Source organism: Prionailurus bengalensis, chromosome A3 (genome assembly GCF_016509475.1).
Source record: "Prionailurus bengalensis isolate Pbe53 chromosome A3, Fcat_Pben_1.1_paternal_pri, whole genome shotgun sequence".
Taxonomy (NCBI): domain Eukaryota; kingdom Metazoa; phylum Chordata; class Mammalia; order Carnivora; family Felidae; genus Prionailurus; species Prionailurus bengalensis.
In genome coordinates, this window is record NC_057354.1 from 16,174,214 (window position 1) to 16,198,608 (window position 24,395).

A 24,395-nucleotide genomic window follows, 5' to 3' on the forward strand; every position below is an offset into this window, starting at 1 on the left:
CTCAAAAATAAATAAATACTTCAAACAAACAAACAGACAAACAAATAAAAGGGAGATGCTGCTGCTTTGTATTCAGGATGAATTATGTCTGTACCATACTTTTGAATAGTCCACTATAAAACTGAAAAATATACACATATAATAGAGCATATGCAGCAAAATGTTAGCATTGTTTCATCTAGGTAATTGCTACAGAGGCTCATTATACTTAAAAAAATTTTTTTTCTGTATGTTTGAAATGTTTCATAACACAAAGCTGGAGGGGGGGAATCCACCTGGCCCCCATTAAGTGAGAGGTGATAATAGAGGCTAAGATCACAGACTCTAGAGCTATGTGACCTTAGGCAGGTTACTTCCCCTCCCGATGTCTCAGTTTCCCCATCTGAAACATGCAGATAATAATAGTAACTACCTCAAAGATCTCTTTTAAGGATTAAATGGGTTAATAAATGGAAGGTGCTTATAACAGAGCCTGGCACAGAGTAGGTGCTATTGAAGTCATACCTATTATCATCATACTTCAGTGAACAGTCACCCATCCACACACCTGCCCATCTCTCCAACCTGAGTTATTTGAACAAGCAGAAAAAGAGTGCACTTGCACTTGACCAAGAGTCATTGTCACGCTATTTCCTTCCAATCAGATCCTTTCCCTCTCTTCCCCTTCTTGAACCTGCTGCAGCCAGATAGATCCTACTTAGCCTCTGCTCTGGAGTACCTTTCTTTTCTCAGATACGACCTGACATTGTTTTTTCCCATGCCACCTGAACACCTTTCCTCCTTTCTCCTTCATAATTCTTATTTATCCTTCAGGACGCCGGCCAAGCACCAGCTCCTCTGTGAGCCTTACCAGGCTCAGCCATCATTTGGCTGACCTCGTCTGGAGTCCTTCTTCCAGGCAATTAGTGTAAGGCTGCTCTGAAGTATCAACTACTTTTCAGTTTGCAGGCGAGTCTCTAAACAGATTTTAAATTCTTTGAACTAGGGCTGAACTTTTCTTTGCTACCTATTTTCTTGGGCTTCTCACAGCCCCTTGCAGCAGATGCATGAGGAAATCTTTCTCCTATGTTGGCTGCTTCATTTGCTCTCTGAAGAACTGCCCTTGTTTTTAATGCTGCCTCAGATAAAAACTGGCTTTACCCCATACAGAATATTTCAGTTGACAGTATCATCTGTGCTAACATAAAGCCGAGGGTGGTCCCCAAGAATTCCAAGCTGCATGTGCTGCACCTACAGAGGCCAGGGTACAATGAAGAACTGACTGGGTGTCACCTGGAGCCTCTTCCTGAACGTATCCAAAGCCCAGCATGAGCTGCGTCTTCCTTTCCATCCCAGCACATATACATCATTCTGCCTGAACTCCTTATTGGGAGGACCAGTGTGATTAATGGGTGATAGTCTGAAAGTGACAAAAGCAGAGTCCTTTTCTTGAAGTGGTCTCCAAAAGAAATGCACACACATGGGGGCAACGCAAGGGAAAAGAAAGCTTCATTCTAGACCCGGACTTTGGTCCCAGAACTCCCATGAGCTAAGCTGGACCATGTTGTTCATAGCGTTCCCTTGCTTAGAACCTTCCAGTGTCTCCCATTGTACTCAGAATGAGATCCACTTTCATCATCACGGTCTACAATGCCTGAGGTGACCTGGGCCCGGACTATTTCTCTAGTCTGAAACGGTACCACTCTCCCTCCTCTCACTGCCTATCCTCCAGCATCCTGGTCCTATCTGTTCTTTGAACAGGATGAACTCAGCTCGACTTCAGGGCCTTTGTGCCTGTAGCTTCAAGTCATGGTTCCACTATTTACTAGCCATGTGACCACAGTTAAGTTACTCAATCACTTCGAAACTTAGTTTCCACATCCACAAAGTTCAGTCATTCAGGAAATATTTATCAAGCGCCTATTATGTTCATGTCCTAGGCACTGGAGATAAAGCAATGAAGAGAACAGATAAGGTTCCCATTCTCTTTAGCTCACCTTCTTCTGGACAAAAGACAACTAAGTAAATAAATAACTTCAGACATTAACAAATTCTATGAAGAAAATTAGGCAGAATAATCGGGCAGGTGAATGAAAGTGGGGACAGCAGGCTATATCAGAGTGGTCAGGCAGGGATGCCTTGAGGAGGTGACATCTGAGCTAAGATCTATTATTAAGGAAACTGGGTAAAGGGTACATAGGATCTCAGTATTGTTTCTTACAACTGCATATGAATCTACAGTTATCTTAAAAAGTTAAAAAAAAAATACCCTGGCTGCTATGTGGAGATTTTTATATATATACATAATATGTATATATACATAACACCGTTTCTTAAAGCTTTAATCTGTTTTACTTAACACAGTATTTCCAAAACATTATCATTTCAACATGTAATCAGTATAAAATTATGAACAACATATCTTTATCTTTGCACGAAGTCTTTGCAATCTCTTGCACGCAACACATCTCAGTTCAGATGAACCACATTTCAGGTGCCCAGTAGTCACATGTAGCTAATGGCTACCATACTGGACAGCAACTACAGAGTTCTACCTAAAGCCTTTGATCACGGGCATTTAACTTCGACCCTCATTTCTCTCTCTACTCACTCCCTCCTGCAGTTTTATTGAGCTATAGTTGACATATAAAATTGTACTAGTTTTAGGTGTACAACCATAAATCTTACAGTGGGACAAATAGGGAATCAGGGAGACCAGCGAGGAGGCAGCCAGTGCTGTCTGACAGCTCACAGGTTACAGAGGGAGCAGGGTGTGTTTTGCTACTACAGCGGTGTAACCAAATGGACCGGGTGTGGATAGGACCGAAAGAGGGATCAAGGAAGAGGGTTTTCAGCTTAAGCACCTGGGTATTTAAATCCTATCTACCTACCAGTGCTTCTCTGACAATTAAATGAGCTACTTAATATATGTAAAACACCTAGCACAATACTATGTGCATAGTACATGTTCAATATATGTTGAAATGAAGGGGAAAAATTGATCCTAAAGTTCTAGTACCTAAAAACTGAAGGTACACCTTATATACTGGATAAAATCTTCCAATTCCTTTGGAAGTTAACACTAGTTCCAAATTTCATTTTTCAGTGATCAATAAGGAAGATCAAAGAGTACATTTATCCCCTTTCCAACTCCCTTTTCACTCAAGGAGACGTAAACACGTATCACAGAGAAGGGGCGTCCCCATAATTATAAAAATCCAAAGTTTTTCCTGTCAGCGTCTCTAGAAGAAATCTAGAAGGTTAGATTAGATTTAAATTAAAATTTAAATTAGAAGAAGGCTATCTTCTACTACAACATTGGCTGGATGACTACTAGAGATGATTTGAGTTAGATCCTTCCAAAAGAAATATCGACAAAATATACTGGAATCTCAGGAAAAACAACCAAGAAAAGAAACTGCAATAAAACATTTAAAATAGAACAGTCTATGGGAAATAAAGCTAAGAGAGATCATATGTCACTGGGGCCAAATAGTGGTATTAGGATACTGCTCTTTTGGAGATAAAACTGCATTTTGTATTTATTTATTTTGTTATTTGGTAGCACAGAATGGGAGTTTAGTTTGTTTGAATGATGAAGCTTATAAAAGTATAGGATGCTATAAATCACAAATCGTAAAATGGCCAAATTTTATTAGCTAAAACAATAAAAATCAAACTTTTAAAAAGTCAAACCTAATGGCAAGTGGTAGTTTGAAATGAGATCTTTCTGAGAATTTAAGTTCAGGGCACTGACTTTCTGACTGGGAATTATTATAACTTTCATGCCCAGGAGATGTGACAGCTGATTGTCCTATCCAAACAAACACTGCAGAAATTTATTATAACCAGCAAGGATATTCCGCTTCTCTTCCCACAGTATCTACTAATTCTTATCTCAGACAGATATGTCTGTGATTTGGATGAATGTTCCGCATAATTAGAATTCTTTGCAGAACTAAGGAGAAAGCAAAGGGTTTCAAACTTAGACTTCATTGAAAAGAAAACTGATTTTTTTTTTAAAGAGGAATCCTGGAGGAATTTGGGAAAGCTATTTTTAATTAGGAGTTGAGCAAAGTGTTATAAGAAAAACATAGACAAATGAAAATACTGTTTATATTTCAAAGCCGATGAAACAGATTCTGCGACAACATTTTCCCAACACTAATTCCCAGCAAACCATTCCTTAGGAAAACTATTTTTATCTCTTTACCAACTTGGTTGATAAGTATTTCATTTCCAGTGCATATATGGACAAGCTATATAAAGCAAAATTGTTTTCATGCTTTAGAAACAAGTATTTTGCAAATGGAAACAAAATTTATAGTGCTATAATGTTTATTTGCTAGGTTGAAAAATGACTCTGGGGCCCCTTAATACCATGAAGTCTCAGAACAAGAGTCCATACAAGGAATAGGCTTGACTCTCAAAAACTCCAGAAGCCTGGTCTCTCCAAGCCAGAACAGCACTCTAGAAAAGTGTGATTGTTAACTAATCCAAAACACACTTATATGCCTTCTTTCACTGCTTCCCATGGCATGTAAGATGCCATCATTCTCATTCTTCATACAGAGAAACTGCAGCTCAGAAAGGTTGATGTCCAAGGTCACCAAGTGCCTCGGCCACCACACTCAGCTCCCTCAAGCTATGCAATGGTGACAGTCACGGTGTGGCAGTGGCAGCACTAAGTTACACTCACCTCATGTTGGGCCCTGTTCTTTGTGCTGTTCTCGTCAACTCCCAGAACCCTGACAACAATCCTAGGTGGGAGGTAGGCAGGTTTGTCCTTGGCCATCACCTCTTCTTGCTCCACCCTGCTCATTATACATGTCTTGCGTCTTTCCCCACACAATCTAAATGGGCACCCCAGAATCCTCAGAATCCTCAGAATCCCCAGATTCTCTCTGTCCAAATCAAAATTGACCCTCAAATGTTGGTAATTGCTGAAGCTAGATGATGGGTGATGGGCGGTTTCTTTATTTTACCTTTGTTTATGCTTCAAAACCACCTCACAAGGGCGCCTAGGTGGTTCAGTTGTTTGGGCATCCAACTCTTGATTTCAGCTCAGGTCATGATCTCACGGTTTGTGGGTTCAAGTGCCAGGTCGGCTCCATGCTAACAGTGCAGAGCCTGCTTGAGATTCTCTCTCTCCCTCTCTCTGCCCCTCCTCTTGCTCGTACATGTGCTCTCTCTCTCTCTCAAAATAAATAAACTTTAAAAATTTTTTCAAGTAAAAAATAAATAAAATCGCCTTACAAACATTTAGCGTGTTTTGCTCTAACATGGAACCTGACCTATCATAAAGAGCTTAGAAGACTAGCCTCCATAACAAGGAATTAGAAGGCATGCTATGGAAGATGGCCATGTCATAATAGAAGAAAGTGACACTGATTCATCCATTCTTTCCATGAACACAAAGTGAGGGCCCATTATGCTAGGATATATAAAGGTCCAGTGAAGGACTCCAGTCCTCAACAAGTTAAGAGTTTGGTACCAAATAAAAAATGAATGCAAAAATAATTACAGAAGAGAACTATCTGTGAGAAACGCTATAAAAAGCAAAGTTCAAACAAAGTGCTATGTGAACTGGGAAAAAAAGTCACATCAGGACATCTTCCATTACGCTGAACTCTCTGGGGCAGCTCAAACTTTGTGTTTGAAACAGTAAACATTAACTTAAAATCAGTTAGTGACCCACAAGAAGAAATGGAGCTAAATCCAAAAGCAAAATTAGGGCTGGAATTCCCACGTGCCCTTTTTTATGGTAGTATAAGCATTTCCAGATTGTGAAATCTGGGTCTGTTAGTGAAAAGGGGCAGGATTCCTCTGAAGTCCTGTGATCAAAACATACTGACTGGAGAAGATTTAGCTGTAAAGAAGCTCACCAGAACACCAACTATAACACTAAAAACTGAGCAACAATGTAAATGTCCAACAATTGGGTTTGGTGATATTATTCATTTCAAATGATGCACGGTAATCCATATGTAACAATTAAAAAAATAACAGACATTCTCTCCCTGATGAGATCAGGACTAATCATGGTAAAAAATTCATTAAGAAAACAAAAACATAAACAGCCAATTAAAGAGAGAAAGCATTAAAAATGTATGATTTGCCTAATACTTGGGGAGACCAAGGCTTTTTCTTTCAAAATAAGTTCTAGTAACTAAAGTTCCTGCATGAACCACACCCATGATGCATGTCTATGTTTTCCAGTTTTTACTGGAAAGTCTGAAGGCAAAGTCCTATATTTTGATGAATTTTTTTCCTCAATCTTTTCAGAGGTCTCTTCTCTCTCTAATTTAACAAGAAGTTTATTTTTGTCCTTTACCTTTATCAGGTCTTTCAAACACATTAAACTTATTTATTTATTTATTTATTTATTTATTTATTTATTTATTTATTTTAATTGGAAACACTTTGAATTTTTTTTAAATGTTTTATTTATTTTTGAGAGAGAGAGAGAGAGAGAGAGAGAGAGAGTGCAAGCAGGGAAGGGGCAGAGAGAGAGGGAGACACAGAATCCCAAGCAGGCTCTAGGCTCTGAGCAGTCAGCACAGAGCATGACGCGGGGCTCGAACCCACGAACTGTGAGACCATGACCTGAGCCGAAGTCGAACGCTCAACCGACTAAGCCACTCAGGCGCCCCACATTAAACTTATTTTTCACAAAACAATGTCTTTTTTTCCCCCCTTTATGTCCCCAAATCTCATTAGCCTATGTAACAGTTATTTTGTAATCACAAGAGCAAGTAAAATTGGCACGAACAGGCTTGGGAACAAACCCAGCTGACTCTTGGTCATCACCATCACCACCATCACTACCACCACCATCACCAGCAACAGCAGCATCGTGACAGATATGTACAATTGTCCACTCTGTGCCAGGCACTGTTCTAAGCACTCTACATACATCAAATCCTTTAACCCTCACAGTCTAGGTACTACTGGGACCATCATTTTACAAGTAAGGAAACTGGGGCACAGTGAAAGTAAGGAACTTACCTGAAGCCACACAACTAGCAAATAGTAGAGTGAGAATTCACATGAGGCAGTCTGGTTCCAAGTTGGTGACCTTAAATGTTTATTTACTTATTTTGAAAGGGAAAGAGAGAGAGAGAGTGTGCACAAGCAGGGGAGAGGCGGAAACAGGGGGAGAGAGAGAATCCCAAGCAGGCCACAGGCTGTCAGCGCAGAGCCTGACGCGGGGCTCGATCCCACAACCTGCGAGATCATGACCTCAGTCAAAATCAAGAGCCAGTCGCTCAGCAGACTGAGCCCCCCAGGTGCCCGGGTTGGTGACTTTAACCACTACACTCAAACACCCTAAACCCAAACAGGTGAGAGCTGTGCTGTGCTGTGCTGGCGCTGTGGAGCAGAGCTGCCCCACACCAGTGTCTGCAATCCCATTTCTGGGCTGCTCACTACAGTAATGACCAGTCATCTGTGGCTTTTCGAGAGAGAAAATGACTTTTTAAATGACATCAACTAAAATTTAAACGGCCACATGTGGCTAGTGGCTATTGTATTGGACTGCACAGTATACAGTTGTTTACTGGCCGAGAACATTCAGAGGGCCATGGAATTAAATACTACGTTTTATAGTAAAAATGAAGAGGATCTGTTACTCTAGCATCTGTTAAGTGGAGATGAAGAAGCTTCTCCTATGTATTAACTGACATGAAAACATACTCATGGGGCGCCGGGGTGGCTCAGTCGGGTAAGCATTGACTTTGACTCAGGTCATGATCTCATGGTTCATGAGCTCAAGCCCCACATCAGGCTATCTGTCTGCTGTCAGCACAGAGTCCACTTCAGATCCTCTGTCTCCGTCTCTCTCTGCCCCTCCCCCACTTGTGCATGCTCTCTCTCCCTCTCTCTCTCTCTCTCTCAAAAAAACCAAAAACCAAAACAAAACAAAAAAACATGAAAAGATACTCATGATGATGTTAAATGGAAAAATATGAACTATAACACATGTAGAATATGATTGAAAAATCATGAATACAGGGGCACCTGGCTGGCTGGCTCAGTCGGTTGAGTGTCTGACTTTGGCTCAGGTCATTATCTCTCAGTTCATGGGTTCAAGCCCTGCATTGGGCTTGCTGCTGTCAGCATGGAGTCTGTTTCGGATCCTCTGTCTCCTTCTCTCTGCCCCTCCCCTATTCATGCTCTCTCAAAATTAAAAATAGAAACTTAAAAAAAAAATGATGATGATTAGAAAGACAGTAAATATATACCAAACTATGGTTTCCTCCAAATGGAGAGTAGTGGAGATTGTCGGTGCCTTCCATGGTGGGCACTGCACAGTGCCAGGCCTACAGGTACTTTCTCTTCTTCCATAGCAACAGAATCCCTATATTGTTGGGAACAGCAATCTGTCCAACTAAGAGACTATATTCACCAGCGTCCCTCACCTATAAGAAAGGACAATAAGATGTAAACTGAATGTGTTGGTTGGGACTTCCAGTACTTTAAAGCACGTCCTTTGTCTTCTCCTTTCCTACTTCTTCCTGCCTTGAGGAAGGACTGTTTGGTTAGAGCCAGAAGCCCAGTGGTGACCACAAGGTGACCATGAGAGTTATAGCCATGGATAAGGACGGTGAAGCAGAAAGAGAGAAAAATGTTGACTGCCTGATGGCACTGTTGAACTGCCATGCCAGCAACAGACTGCCTACTTTGGACTTAATTTTTTTGAAAGAAAAATAATTTGTCTTATTTATTTATTTTTAAATGTTTTTTAACATTTATTTATTTTTGAGATAGAGAGAGACAGAGCATGAACGGGGGAGGGTCAGAGAGAGAGGGAAACACAGAATCTGAAACAGGCTCCAGGCTCTGAGCTGACAGCACAGAGCCCGATATGGGGCTTGAACTCACGGACCGCGAGATCATGACCTGAGCTGAAGTCGGGCGCTTAACCAACTAAGCCACTCAGGCGCCCCTAATTTGTCTTATTTAAAGCACTATTATCAGCAGCCAACGGAATTCCTAGCCAGCCAATCTATTCAGAGGCCATTCCTCCTCTTCAGAGAAAAACGTCCTAATAGAAACACAATTCTGTTCTTGATTGGCCTAAAGATAATTTCGTCCCCCTCATAAATAACTTGTTCAAGAACCAGGCCTAAGCCAAAAAGGCACTGCATTGCCTTGATGACAGCAAATGGTTCAAGAATGGGCACATGACCCAACACAGGCCAATGAGATTTTAGGATTAGTATACTGGGGGCTTCTGAGAATATTTTTCACTTAGAAGAACAGAGGAAGAGAGAATCTTTCAATTCCTTTGGTGGGTGCTACACACGGACCTGGGGCCCAGAACCGCCACAGCTCTTTTGCTGCTGGCCTAAAGATGAAGCCAACAACCTGGGAAGGGCACCACCAAGAGAATCTGAGGGAAAGAAGCCTGGCAATGGATTAAGTTAATGTTGAAGTCAGTCTTACCTCTGGAACAAGTACAAGTTATATGAGCCCAAAACATGCACATTCTTCAAAGAGATTATCTTAAAGGCAATGGAATAGGTGCTAACAGTTATTCAAATACTGTGAGAAAGGCAAATAAGTCAGGTCTTATTACAGACCCCAGGGGCATGCCAAGTTGGGCATCAAAATATTTCTGCACCTTTCCCTCTCCCTGCTCATTCGCACTCTCTCTCTAAAACAAAACAAAACAAAACAAAACAAAAAAAAAACAAAAAACTTGAAAAAAAAAGAAGCTTTTGTTCTTCTACAGGCTTTTGCAAAAAAAGATTACTGAATACATGTACATGTTTCAAAGGCCTCATAATAATGACAACAATTAACATTTATATGTCCAGTACTTACTACCTGCCAGGCCTTGTGCTGAGTCCTTTAGCTCATGCAATCCTCATGAGCTAGCTATATCCATTTTACAAATGAGGAAATGCTGAAGCTTAGGAAGAAAAGCTAAGTAACTTGTGCACAAAAGTAGAAAGTGCCTGGGCCAAGATTTGAAAGTCATGTCCAAAGGACTCCAATGCCTTCTCACCATGACTTTGTATTGCTTCCTTAGGATACATAAAAACACATCTAGGATTTCCCCAAGACTGCATTATTTTAAAATATGCTATTCTCCAGGGGTGCCTGGCTGGCTCATTTGGTAGAGCATGCGACACTTGATCTCGGAGTTGTGAGTTCGAGCCTCACACCAGGTTACTTAAAAATAAAATAAAATAAATATATATATACTGTTTTCTTGAACCTCTGAGCATACTATATTCATCAAACTACAAGCCCCAGTTTTTTGGTCTGGAAAATATGGCCATATGGACCACGTGTAACATGCAGAGATCATCAAGAACCACTGATGTTAACCCTTGTGCACACAAAAAAGCAATATAATTACATATGTTTAACTGATGTTGAACAGTAGGATGAAACCACCAACTTTTCTATTCTTTTTCAACTTTTCTTTTTTTTTAAAAAATTAAGTTTATTTATTTCGAGAAAGAGAGAGGGTGGGGGGGAGAATGAGTGGGGGATGGGCAGAGAAAGAGGGAGAGAAAGAGAATCCCAAGCAGGCTCCTCTCTGACAGCGCAGAGCTCAATGAGGAACTGATCTCACAAACATGCAAGGTCATGACCTGAGCCAAAACCAAGAGTCAGATGCTTAACTGACTGAACCACCCAGGCGCCCCTTCAAGTTTCCTTTCGGGGGTAAGGAGAAGCACACAGTAGGTAGGTTTGTGGAAATAAAAGTGAGAGAACAGAAGATAACTCGTATTTACAAAGTCCCTTCTAGTGGTCAGGTTTTATAATAGTTAACTCTCAAAGGATCTCATGAGACATTTCATAGATAAAGGAAGTGACTAAAAGACTTTGCCCAAGGTTACCCTGATCTGCCTGAAACCCAAGTTCTTGTTCTTTCCACTGTGTAATTCCACATTCCCACAAGCTCTGGCATTTCCCAAATGTTGGTTAGAACAGTGACACTGAGGTCACAGGAACCCTATGCCATTTTGTTAGCTTCTTCCTGGAAATATTATTTTAATTAAGTTTCAGTGACTTTCAATCATGATGCCTTCAGCTTTAATAGATTATCCATAAGAAAATAAACTAAGTTGAAAAGATCTAATGCCTCAGGTTTTAACTTAGAAATCACAAGGATATAGGTAGTGTGTTTCAAATAAGTGGATTTAAAATAATACACTCAGTATTTATTTTATTAGGCAGTAAAATACAGTCAGAAAACAGGAAAATATTAAGCTTTGGTACAAATATTCAAATAGAAACACAGTCTAGTCTCAAAAGTACACTCAAAAAGTACACAGAAAATCACTCAAAAAACCGCACCCAAATCTGCCTCATGTACAATTAAATTGTTTATGAAAATTTAGAAGTTATACATTTTTAAAATTTTTTCAATGTTTTTATTTTTTTGAACAAGAGACAGAGTGTGAGCAGGGGAGGGGCAGAGACTTTTGAGAGAGAGAGAGCACAAGTGGGGGAGGGCGGAGAGAGAGGGAGACACAGAATCTGAAGCAAGCTCTAGGCTCCAAGCTGTCAGCACAGAGCCCAACGCGGTGCTTGAACTCATGAACTGCAAGATCATGACCTGAGCCGAAGTCGAACACTTAACAGACTGAGCCACCCAGGTGCCCCTAAAAGTTATATTTTTAAATGACACATCTATGATTATCTCATTTTCTTTTTTTTTTTAATTTTTTTAATGTTTATTTATTTTTGAGACAGAGAGAGACAGAGCATGAACGGGGGAGGGGCAGAGAGAGAGAGGGAGACACAGAATTGGAAGCAGGCTCCAGGGTCTGAGCCGTCAGCCCAGAGCCCGACGCGGGGCTCGAACTCACGGACCGCGAGATCGTGACCTGAGCTGAAGTCGGATGCTTAACAGACTGAGCCACCCAGGCGCCCTTGATTATCTCATTTTCCAAGCGGTTAAAATCCTCAAATAGAGAATCTTATAGCACAGAAGTAAGAAGTCTTTATTACTCCTTTGATAAAAATAAAAATTAAAAACAAGGGCTTTTAGGTATGAAACATTTTGTTCCCTTTTTCTGTTTGTAAGTTACTGATCACCTGCCTGTGTATTTCCCCAAATCCTACCATTTTCAGAGGCATCCCAACTAGGCTCTAGTTTCTCCCTAATACCTTGTAGCTATTAGTTGTCCCAAACCAAAGGAGAGTGCTAGTCATTTTTTCAGCAAGAAGGGCGTGCCAGCAGTCCACACAGAAGCAAAGGCAGTGGCTGAAAAATGAAATGGAGCAGGAGGTACAGAAGTCTTACCTATTTTACATTGTGAGACATATTTCAGAAATAATAAACACACAGATCAACAGAAGAGAATAGAGAGCCCAGAAATAAACCCACACATGTACAGTCAATTCATTTATGACAAGGAGCTAAGAATACACAATGGGGAAAGGATGGTTTCTTTAGTAAATGGTGTTGGGAAAACTGGGCAGCACATGTAGAAGAATAAAACTGGGCCACTTAACACCGCACACAAGAATCAACCCAAAATGGATCAAAGACTTGAACATAAGACCTAAACCATAAAACTAGAAGAAAACATAGGCAGTAAGCTCCTTGACATCAGTCTTGGCTATGCTTTTTGAATTTGACACCAAAAGCAAAATTAAACATGTGGGACTATATCAAACTAAAAAGCTTCTTCACAGCAAAGGAAACCATCAACAAAACTAAAAGGCAACCTACAGAATAGGAAAAAATATTTGCAAATCACATATCTGATAAAGGATTTTTCGTTTTTGTTTTTGTCTTGAGAGAGAGAGAGAGAGGATGCAACTGAGAAAGGAGCAGAGAGAGAGAGAGAGAGAATCCCATGAGGGGCAGAGAGAAGAGAGAGAAGCGGGGCTCGCTCGAAGCGGGGCTCTAGCTCACCCAGATATGGGTCTCGAACTCACGAATCAGGAGATTGTGACCTGAGCCAAAGTCAGATGCTTAACAACTGAGCCACCCAGGCCCCCTTATAAAGGGTTAATATCCCAATTATACAAAAAACTCACACAACTGAATAAGAAAAAACCAAACAATCCACTTAAAAAATGTGCAGAGGATCTGAATAGACTTTTTTTTTTCCAAAGGAGACATACAAATGGCCAAAAGGTACATGAAAAGGTACTCAACATCACTAAACGTCAGGGAAATGCAAATCAAAACCCATGAGGTATCACCTCATGTCTGTTAGGACAGCTTTTCTCAAAATGACAACAGATAACAAATCCTAGCAAAAATGTGGAGAAAAGGAAAACCTTTACACTGTTGGTGGGAACATAAGTTGGTAGACACTATGGGAACACTATCAAGGTGCCTCACAAAATTAAAAATAGACCTACCCTATGATCCAGCAATTCCACTTCTGGGTATTGATATGAAGGAAATGAAATCTCTATTGTGAAAAGATATTTGCACCTCCAAGTTCACTGCAGCATTATTTACAATACCCAAGACATAGAAACAACCTAAGTGTCCATTGACAGAAGAATGGATAAAGAAAATGTGGTATATATGCACAATGCAATATTATCCAACTATGAAAAAGAAGGAAATCCTGCCATTTCCAACAACATGGATGGAACTTGAGGGCATAATGCTAAGTGAAATAAGTCAGAGAAAAACAAATACTATGATCTCACTTATATATGGAATCTTTAAAAAAAACACAAAAAAACAACCATTGATAGGAGAATAGATTGGTGGTTGCCAGAGATGGGGGTGGGGATAGCAAAACAGGTAAAGGCAGTCAAAGTACAAACTTCCAGTTATAAGATAAATAAATCCTGGAAATGTAATTAATGTACAGCACAGTGACTATAGTTAACTAGATATAGTTAACAATATAAGACCAATGTCAAATGTATTATATGTTTGAAAGTTGTGAAAAGAGTAAACCTTAAGAATTCTCATCACAAGAAAAACAAAACAAAACAAAAATTTGTAACTATGTGTGTTCATGGATATTAACTAAATTAATTAATTTATTTATTTATTTTTGAGAGAGAGATACCTGAGCCAAAATCAAAAGTCAGATGCTTAACGGACTGAGCCACTCAGGTGCCTCCTCCCTGCTTTTTTGAGGGTGGATGTTTATTAAATTTATTGTGGTAATCATTTCATAATATTACATATATCAAGTCATTTTGTTGTATACCTAAAACTAATACAATGATAAATATCGATTACATCTCAACAGTAATAAAAAAGAATCTTGTAATACAGCTTTAATCATTTCTGGAATAAGGAGAGGTTAAAAACAGACATAAAGTGGGGCGCCTGGGTGGCTCGGTCGGTTGAGCATCCAACTTTTTTTTATGTTTATTTATTTTTGAGAGAGAGAAAGACACAGAGCATGAGCTGGAGAAGGGCAGAGAGGGAGGGAAACATAGAATCTGAAGCAGGCTCCAGGCTCTGAACTGTAAGCACAGAGCCTGACGCAGGGCTCAAACTCAGACTGTGAGATCATGACCTCAGCCGAAGTCAGAGGAGCAGGCAACTCTTGATTTTGGCTCAGGTCATGATCCCAGGGTCGTGGGATCAAGCCCTGCATCGGAGCTCCATGCTGAGCGTGGAGCCTGCTCACAATTCTCTCTCTCTCCCTCTATCCCTCTCCTCTGCTTGCACTCTCTTAAAAAAAAAAAAAAAAAGACATAAAGTAAAATACGTTCATTATTTTAAAAAGTAATAGATAATATTTACTGAGTGGTTCTCATAGGAAGGCTGTGCTAAGTGCTTTTACTACTTACTGTGCTCAGTGCTTTAACTATATATTTAATCCTTATAACAATTCTATGCAGTAGATACTATTATTAAGGAACTTATTCAGCATCATACATTTATTCAGAATATTTCCAGGATTTGGTAAACCCTTAAAATTTTGCTCCCCCACTTACTGGCTGATTCTGAACAACTGACTCTCTGAATCTCAGTCTCCACAGCTTTAAAATGTTAACTATATACTATAGTCCAACATCTGCATTTTCTAATCGCTTATCACTGGTGTCACTAAATATCCCATCTTCCCATGTCCTAAACCAATTCCAATCGAAGTCTGAATAGAATTAGGGCTACCTCTGTTTTACCATCATGTGCATGGGAGGTCTGGCTGCCTTACCCCATTCCCATGCCCCAGAAGCCAACCAACAGGCTGAGTCTGTTTCTCTACCTGTCCACTCCTGACGTCTTTCCCCTTTCCCAACCAATTCATCTCGCTGAGGTTCCAGCATGACTTTTATTTTTTTTTAAGGTTTTATTTTTAACTAATCTCTACACCCAACATTGGGCTCAAACTTACAACCCTGAGATCAAGAGTCGCACGCTCTACCAACTGAGCCAGCCAGGCACCCCTCCAGCCTGACTTTTAATGATACCAGTATTGAGTGGAGTCATCTACATCATCCTCAAGGGTAAAAGAGAATCAAAAACAAATCCCTGAAGAGTTCACATTTCTTCTACTTGAATACTAGAAGATTAGGTCACTGGGGTAATGCAATTTTGGTTAACTGGCAGTCACCCAAAAAAGCCTTTAAAGGAAATTCTAAAATGGATCAATATACTGTACTATTTGATAAATAGTACATTTGAACATAACTGAATCCTTGACTAAAAAAGTTGCTATATTTCAGGGGCGCCTGGATGGCTCAGTCGGTTGAGCGTCCGACTTCCACTCAGGGTCATGATCTCCCGGTCTGTGAGTTCGAGCCCTGAGTTGGGCTCTGTGCTGACAGCTCAGAGCCTGGAGCCTGCTTCCCATTCTGTTTCCCTCTCTCTCTGCCCCTCCCCTGCTCATGCTCTGTCTCTCTCTCTCTCTCTCTCTGTCAAAAATAAATAAACATTTAAAGACAAAATTTAAAAAGTTGCTATATTTCAGGGTGGTCATCTGAACACTGGGACAATTTGGTTTGGCCAAGACCTCAATAAGAAATGCATTCTAGGGGTGCCTGAGTGGCTCAGTTGGTTGAGCCTCCAACTTCGGCTCAGGTCATGATCTCGTGGTTCGAGAGTTTGTGCTGACAGCTCAGAACCTGAAGCCTGCTTCAGATTCTGTGTTTCCCTCTCTCTGTCCCTCTCCTACTCGCTCTCTCCCTCTCTCTCTCTCTCGAAAATAAACATTAAAAAAAAAGAAAGAAATGCATTCTATATTATGGCTTCCAGATATACACAGAAAGAGCTGAAACAAAAGTCTTACAAACCAAAGCTTATTCTTCTTACATGAGATGCACTTTTTTTCCGTTATTTCTATTCTAATTTTTTATTTTAAAAAAATGCTGGAACTTCGCCCCCAAATAATTCTTTAACATACTAATGTATAATAACAATGTGTAGTTTGAAAAACACTGACATAAGCAGCCTTTCCACTGTGTGGTTTTGCCAATACACAAGACCAACCTAAGAAAACAATGTTGTGAGCAACCAGTATTAGACACAGCATATGGGCTCTATTTTTTAAAAATATATGTTAAGCTGAATCATTAATTGAGAGATTTTTCTCCATCCATCACAGCAGAGAATACAGGACAAAACATTCCTTTAATATGGAGACAGTGGGATTTAACAGAGTACATGACCTGGTATTAGAAAACCTAGATTCATTTTCCAAATCCTAAAGAAATTCTAGATCTGAGCAATGATCATTAAGAGCTGCTAAAATCATTCTGTGAAAGACTAATGAGAAACTTATAATGGATGGAGCATGCTAACAACATCTGAACCCCATGATCAATCTTAAAATCACATCCAGGGAGGGGCGCCTGGGTGCCTCAGTTGGCTGAGTGGTTAACTCTTGATTTCGGCTCAGGTCTTGATCCCAGGATTGTGGGATGGAGCCTTGTGTGGGGCTTTGTGCTGAGCATGGAGCCTGCTTAAGATTCATATTCTCTCTCTCTCTCCTTCTCTCTCTCTCTCCCTTGTCCCTCATTTGTGCACATGATGAGATGCATGACACCACCTATAAAGTATAATGGCCAAAAAAATTAAGGGAAGAGAGGGACACATTAAAGGGATGCAACCAACCAACCAACCAACCAACCAACCAAATGTGGTAAGTTGTACAGGACAAATGGCCTACTTTTTCAACAAATAAAAGCAAGGGGAACGGGGGGGAGAAAGAGGAGGAGATTGCTATAAATGAAAAGACTTAAGAGACAATCGACCAGATGTAATAGGTGGATCCTGTTTGGATCCCAATTTAATCAATTGTAAAAAGACATTTATGAGACAGCTGAGGAAACTGAATACCAAATAAATACTAGGTGTTTTTTAGGAATTACTACTGTTTGTTTTTCAGGTATGATGATAATGGTATATGATTACAGGGAAAAGGGGGCAAGGGAGAAAAAGTCCTTATCTCTTAGATACATACTGAAGCATTTACAGATAAGATGATCCGTCATCTAAGATATGCTTTAGAATAATCCAGAATGGAAAAAAAAGATCCAAGGTGGAGAGGGAGTAGGGGGTATAGATAGAATAAAACTGACCGTGTCTTGGTAACTATTGAAGCTGGGGTATGGGTATATAGATATTTATCATACTATTCTTTGTACTTTTGTATATGTTTAAAATTTTCCATATTAAAAAGCCATAATATAAAAAGAAAATAAAACCTAGATTCAAACTCCAGAGTTTAGTAGATATAGGACTTTGGAATACTCTTGAATACTCTGATCTTCAATTTTCTCATCTAAAAATGGGAATGATAATGATAATCCTTGCCTCACACAATTTTTCGGAGGAATGAAATGAGATCATGGATTCACATCTTTCGGAAATTCAGCCCTTATAAACTGCAAAACTCTTACATATGTTATCATAATAGTTAGTTCTCTCTCTCTGCGATGGTATGGAAGCAGACAGAGATTGTAGTTTTGTTGGGTTAGAAACAGGTAGGGGCGCCCGGGTGGCTCAGTCGGGTGGGCATCGGACTTCAGCGCAGGTCATGGTCTTACAATTAGTGAGTCCGAGCCCTGCGTCAGGTTCTGTGCTGACAGCTCAGAGCCCGGAGCCTGCTTCGGATTCTGTGTCTCCCTCTCTCTCTGCCCCTCCCCCACTGACACTCCATCTCTCTCTCAAAAATGAATAAACGTTAAAAAAAAAAAAAAGAAAAGAAAAGAAACAGGTAATGGGCTGAGTCTCTTAGAACTTCCCCAAATTTTTGTTTTGTAATATCTCCTTAATATGACAGTGTTTACTGTACATTGGCCCTTTTCTCCCAAAAGGAAAGTGTCAAAATTTATTAACAATAAACTGAAGTTCTCAAACTTGAGTTGTTTATATATCTTGTTTACTTCCTCAATTATTCATACTTCCCCTACTAAAGGTAGAAAGTAAATTTACAGGAGACTGTGGGGTTGAGATAAAACAGAATACAATTAGAAATCAATGTAATCTAAATAGCACTTTCTTTGAAATATTCCAGGTGCTTTTCAAGAGCAGATATGTATCTTTCAGCACTAATACTTCATCTCAAATAAAAGGAAATTAGCAGAGGTTCAAGCCTAAGTAACACAAAGGGAAACTTGGCCCCATCTTGCTTCAGCTTGCAGAATGGGTTGAAGGGAATCAGGGTGATCATTCTATAACACAATTCTGATTAAGTCATTTCCCTTCCTTTCAATGGCTTCCGTCTGCTTTCAGGAAAAAGTCCAAATTCCTGAACAAAGGTTCAGGTGGCTCTCCAGCCTTACATCCTCCCTTTTCCCCTAGTCTAAGCCCCTCTAGGACTGATGTCCCTTGTCATCACTGGTGGGGCGAGTCTTCCACTCTCCTCTCCCTTACCTTTTAGTGGTCAAGTCCGGTTAATTCTCCTGAGGTGTCTCTCAAATCTGCCCTCTCCATTCCATTCCTGCTAACACTGCCCGAGATCAGGCCTTTTTTTAACCTTTACTCCCCAATCTCCCCAAATAGGACATATCCTTATTGCTTTTTCTGATTATAAAACAAGTCATGCTCATAAAAAAATAAATAAATAAGGCAATAAGGAAAGGAACAAAAGTCTCCCCATGATCTCCTGACATGGACAAAAAACCTCTCTATTACACTCATATTCATAGCACCATTACTGACAATAGCCAGTAGGTGGAAGCAACCCAAGTGCCCATGTGTGGAATGGATAAACATAATATTTATACATACTATGTACACACAACGTGTACGTATACATACAATAAAATATTATTCAGGGGCACCTGGGTGGCTCAGTAGATTAAGTGTCTTACTCTTGATTTCGGCTCAGGTCATGATCTCACCCGTGGGCTCAAGCCCCAGCCCCACATTGGGCTCTGCACTGACAATGTGAGGCCTGCTCTCTCCCTCTCTCTCAGCACCTCCCTACCCCGCCATCCATGCGCGTGCTCTCTCTCTCTCTCTCATAAAATAATAAACTTTTAAAAATATATATTATTCAGCCTTAAAAAGGAAGGAAATCTGACACAGGCTACAACATGGATGAGCTTTGAGGACATTATGCTAACCGAAATAAGTCAGTCACAAAAAGACAAATATTGTACAATTCCATTTATATCAAGTATCTAGAGCAGTCAAATTCATAGATACAGGAAGGAGAAGGGTGGTTGTGGGGGGGGTTGCTGAGGGAAGGGGGAAAAGGGGAAAAGGGGAAACTGTTCAATAGATAAAGAGTTTCAGTTTTACAAGATGAAAGAATTCTGGAGATTTGTTGCATAACAATGTGCATATCCTTAGCACTCTGAGCTATATGCTTAAAATGTTTAAGATGGTAAATTTTATGTTATGGGTATTTTGCCATAATTAAAATTAAAAAAAAATTAAAAAGAACTACTCTTTCTAGACATTTTTCCTATAGATTTGTATGTATACACTTAAAAAAGCAAAAATAGGAACACACTGTACTGTAATGCACTTTTCACACCTAACCATATGATGCAAACATCTTTCTTATATATATAGCTCCCACCTCATTCTTTTTTTTTTTTTTTTTAATATTTGTTCATTTTTGAAAGAGCATGCACAAGGGAGGGAGAGAGAGAGAAGGGGACAGAGGGTCTGAAGTGGGCTCCATGCTGACAGCAGCGAGCCCTAAGCTGGGCTGGAACTCACAAACCTCAAGACCACGACCTAAGCCAAAGTTGGATGCTCAGTGAACTGAGCTACCCAAGCGCCCCTCACCTCATTCTTTTCTAATGACTAATAGTACATATCACAGGACTGCACCATAATTTAACCAGTCTGTTTTCAACATTATAAAAACATCACAGTCAACATCTTGCATATTTTCTCAATATGTCTTACAATAGGCATCTGCTTTGTTTTTCACATGCCCGGTTTCTCGTATCAGTATCAATATTTTCCAAAGGAAAAATACCTCCTTCTTATCCAAACATCCATCCTGTACCTAGCCTCCTCCCCTCTAGCCACTCTTGTTCTATGAGGCCAGCCTGGGCCCATTTATTTGAAAGTTTGTTCCTAGGTATATTATTTTTCATGTTGTTATTTTCATCTCTCCTACAATTTCATTTTCTGACTATTACGGCTTGCATAAAGCTATTGCTTTTTGTCTGTTATACCTGCTTGTTCACTTAACCTTATTATACCTAATTATTTTTACTTAATTCTCTTGAATCTTCTCAGCAGGTCATCGTATCATACGTAGGTAGACAGTCATACTGTCTGCATAGTGACTAAGAGCAAAAGCTCTAGGTGGCTCAGTCCCGTTGAGCATCTGACTCTTGATTTTGGCTCTGATCATGATCCTAGGGTGGTAGGATCCAGCCCTGTGTAGGATTCTGTGCTGAGCGTGGAGCCTGCTTGAGATTCTTTCTCCCTCTCCCCTGCTCCCTTGGCTCTCTTTCAAAAAAAAAAAAAAGAGTTGGATTCAAATCCTGTATGAACTTGGGGAAGCATTTTACCTCAATTTCCTCATCCATAGACTGGGAATCATAATAAAGGCTATCTCACAGGATTGTTCTCAAGATTACATCATTAATTGAGGCTAGTGCATGAAAAGTGCTCAACAATTACTAGTTCAATAAATGTCTAATACAGGACAATAATGAAAATATAACTCACTCCACACTATGCCTTTTATTTTTTGTTGTTGTTGAATTACACTGACATACTCCTTGTCATCAACTGCCTTGCTTTTCACTTCTTCAAAAAAGTAGAAGCTGTCAGACTCCTCGTAAAGATCTGTGCTGTGGATGTTATCCACTCTTACCTTTTTGGGAAAGTAGTGCCATCCGTTTCCCCTTTCATCTCCTGTATTTTCTCAGCCTCTCTCCTCAGTACTTGGCTCTTTGCCATCAGCATTTAAATCTGCTCACGTCTCTCTCATGCTTAAAACTTCACCTTATTCCCCAATCGCTCTCCAGCCTTCTCTCTCTCCCCTCTCTCCCTTCACAGCCAAACTCTGTGAGCTGCCTACACTTTGTCTTTATTTTCTCACATCCCACTCTCTCCTCATCCCACTGATATATTACATTGAACCTTTGGAAGCTGCCGATATTCTAGATTCCACCCCCATCATTTCACCAAATCTGCTCAATTAGGTCCCCAGTGACCTCTATATTTATTCATCCGAAGGACACATTTTAATGTTTAACTTATCTTACTTGAAACCTAAGCAGGATTCTGCAAAATTAACCTCTCCTTTGGCTTTCATGACTGCATTCTCCTGTTTTCCTTCTACTTCTCTGGCCATTCCTTCCTAGTATAGTCTAAATGAACCCTTCTTCCAAGAGTGTACAACACAGTGGCCTCAAATGATCTAGGCCTTTCTTTCTTTCTTTTTTTCAAATCTCTCTTGATGGTTCTCTTCCAATGTTAAGTTTCCAGTTGTACTGGATTCATGTACTATACCCCATAACTGTACCTTGGAACATGTTTGGAATGCATGCTGTGAGGGCAGGAATCTGAGTCCTTACTGCCCCCACAATGCCTGGTGCATAACAGACGCTTGATAAATATTCTTTGAATTGCCATAAATGAATGGCTGCAATGTGAAAAACAGATAAGAGGAATGAAGACCGAGAAGGAGCACAACTGCCCCCATCTTTCTGAAACCATACCTCTGATCAAACACATGCAACATACAACACACACTTACTGCATGCTTAAAATCCTTTGATGGCTCCCCAATGCCCCCAAGCTAAAATCCAAATTCTTCAGAAGTTACAAAGGAGATACAAGGAAAGTCTTTCTGAAGCAGCACCTGCTTTTCTCTCAAACATCATCTAGCCAGACCACTTCCACTTCTTGGAATCTGTCTCTAGCCAGCCTATGAAATCCTTGCAGATGCCCAAAAAGGCTGCACTCTAGCTCTGGGGCTTTGCACATGCAGCTCTCTCTGCCTAGAACATTGTGCACTTCACAATGCTCATCTGGCCAATACAAAGGCAGCCTTCATGTCTCATTTTGGAAGTCATCTTCTTTGACCACCTTCCCTAGCCTCATTTCCTGAAATCTAAGTTAACTGCCTTCTCTAGGCATTCACGGTCCCCTGTATGTCCAAAACCATAGCTTGAATCACAATGCATTCCTGTTTATACGGTAAAACCGTGGAGTTCCCTGAGGACAAGACGTCTCATTCACTCCACCCGTGGCGTGGCGATCAGCCCAGGCCCCGGCACACAATACAGGCTCAGTGATGGACTTCCTTGTAGTAGTAGCACTGATAAAAGCTCCAAGATATTGAGAACTTACCTGCAAGGGTTTTAAATATAAATTTAGTTTGCCTTATAAGACAGCTATTATTATGCCCATTTTGCAGATGGGAAAACTGATGTACAATGAAGTCAATCCTCTCTGGCCCCAGGAGAGTCGCACCGACACACATTTTCCGCAGTTTTGAGTTATTCCCCAACACCCAAATAAGAGGGGTTTTCTTTTTCTCAGAAACTTGCAGGTCAGGAGGAGCAATGGGGCCAAAATACAGTAAACAGCCAAAAGCGCACTCCAAACCAGCGCCAAGTGGGGTTGCAGGGCAGGAGGGGGTGCCGCCCGGGCGCGGCGCAGGGGATTAAGGTCTGGCCCCAGCCTCCTTCCCGGGGGTCCCCCGCGCTCCAGCCCCAGGTCTGCTGCGACGAGTCGACGCCGAAGCGGCGTGTTTGGGTCGCGACTGCCCGCCCGGCCCTGCTCACCTGCAGTCCCGCCGCCTCGCTGAGCCGGGGCCGCCGCCGGCCCGCTGCGCCTCCGCCGGGCTGCTTGGCGCCCGCAGCGCGCAGCGGAGCGCGTTGCCTTGGCGACCGGAGCTGCCGAACTCCCGCGGCGGGCGCTACGGCGGCTCGGAAGGGACCGGGACGGTTCGCGTCCCCTTCCGCGGCCCCAGAGCCGCCAGAGGAGGGAAAGGGAGTGGGAGTTGGGGTCCTGAGCCGTGAGGGACCAGGGTGGGGGTTGGCAGCCTGAAACTAGGCCCCAGGAGAAAAGGAAAGGAAAGAAATGCGGAGGGAAAGGGAAACAGTAAGGCGAGGGGAGGGGTGGGGACTTGTACCTCGGATCCCGCCTTTGCCTCGGTTTATCTCTCTGTAACCAGATACGGGGACAGTTGGAGGAGAGAACGGGGCCATAGGCGGAAGCTTGCTAGACTGGGAATATTTAAAGACGAGAAAACTGATGTGGGAGGAGTGGCAGATGCGTTTCCCTTTAATCTCAGAAGGGGTGGTGTGGCAAAGAATGAATAAACTTGTTTCTTTGGGCTCAAGGTGAGAATTAGATCACCAGATTGCATTTTAATATGGCAAATTTAGCTTCTGATCAGCAATTATATTTCTTGAAATAACCCTGCAAATATACTGAAACATGGGCACAACGGATATTCATTGCTCCACTGTTTGTAAAAGCAAACTGGTTGAGACCAGTCTAAATGTCCATCAGTAGATGCACCCATAAAATGAATTTCTACAGCAAGAATTAAGAGAGACCGAAATAAAGACGTAAATAAAGTCTAGATAAAGACCTGTCTTCAAGCTCTGCTTACACCAATGGTCTCCAAACTAGTCCTGTCTTTGTATCTACTATTACTTCCAACTTACCAACCTTGCCCCAGTCTATTCTCCACACTGAAGCCAAAATGTCCTTTTTAAAATGTAAACATGATCATGTCCTTTCCCTGTTCAAAACCTTTCAACAACCTTCCCATCATATTTGGAATAAAATCCGGAATTGTTCACCATGTTCAGCTTCATCTCTCACCATTTCCCCTCTTGTTCATGCTCCAGCCACATTGGCCTTGTTTTTAAGTAAATCATGTTTTTAAACACACACACACACACACACACACACACACACACACACACACACAAACACACAGGCCCAAAAGGGTGTCGCTTAGACAGAATTCCCAAACGTGTGCTCAATATGTAGTCTAATTGCAGTTTCAACCTCCCCCAGGCATGTAGTCTTAGCCAGTCAGCCAGGAATTTTTTAATCCTCACCAAAGAGT

At 41.0% G+C, this 24,395-nt stretch overlaps 1 protein-coding gene across 2 annotated transcripts in view; it reads right to left on the reverse strand.

Moving 5' to 3' along the window:
* The window catches only part of PKIG (cAMP-dependent protein kinase inhibitor gamma), a 98,560-nt gene that overhangs the window by 70,291 nt on the left and 3,874 nt on the right, over positions 1-24,395 (reverse strand). Inside the window, exon 1 of one of the 2 annotated variants that reach the window (XM_043602300.1) lies at positions 23,095-23,197. The exons of the other annotated variant lie outside the window; for it this stretch is intronic. The gene's annotated coding sequence lies outside the window, so the exon portion shown is untranslated. Of the gene's footprint in view, positions 1-23,094; positions 23,198-24,395 lie in introns of those variants that run through there. 2 annotated transcript variants of the gene reach the window in all.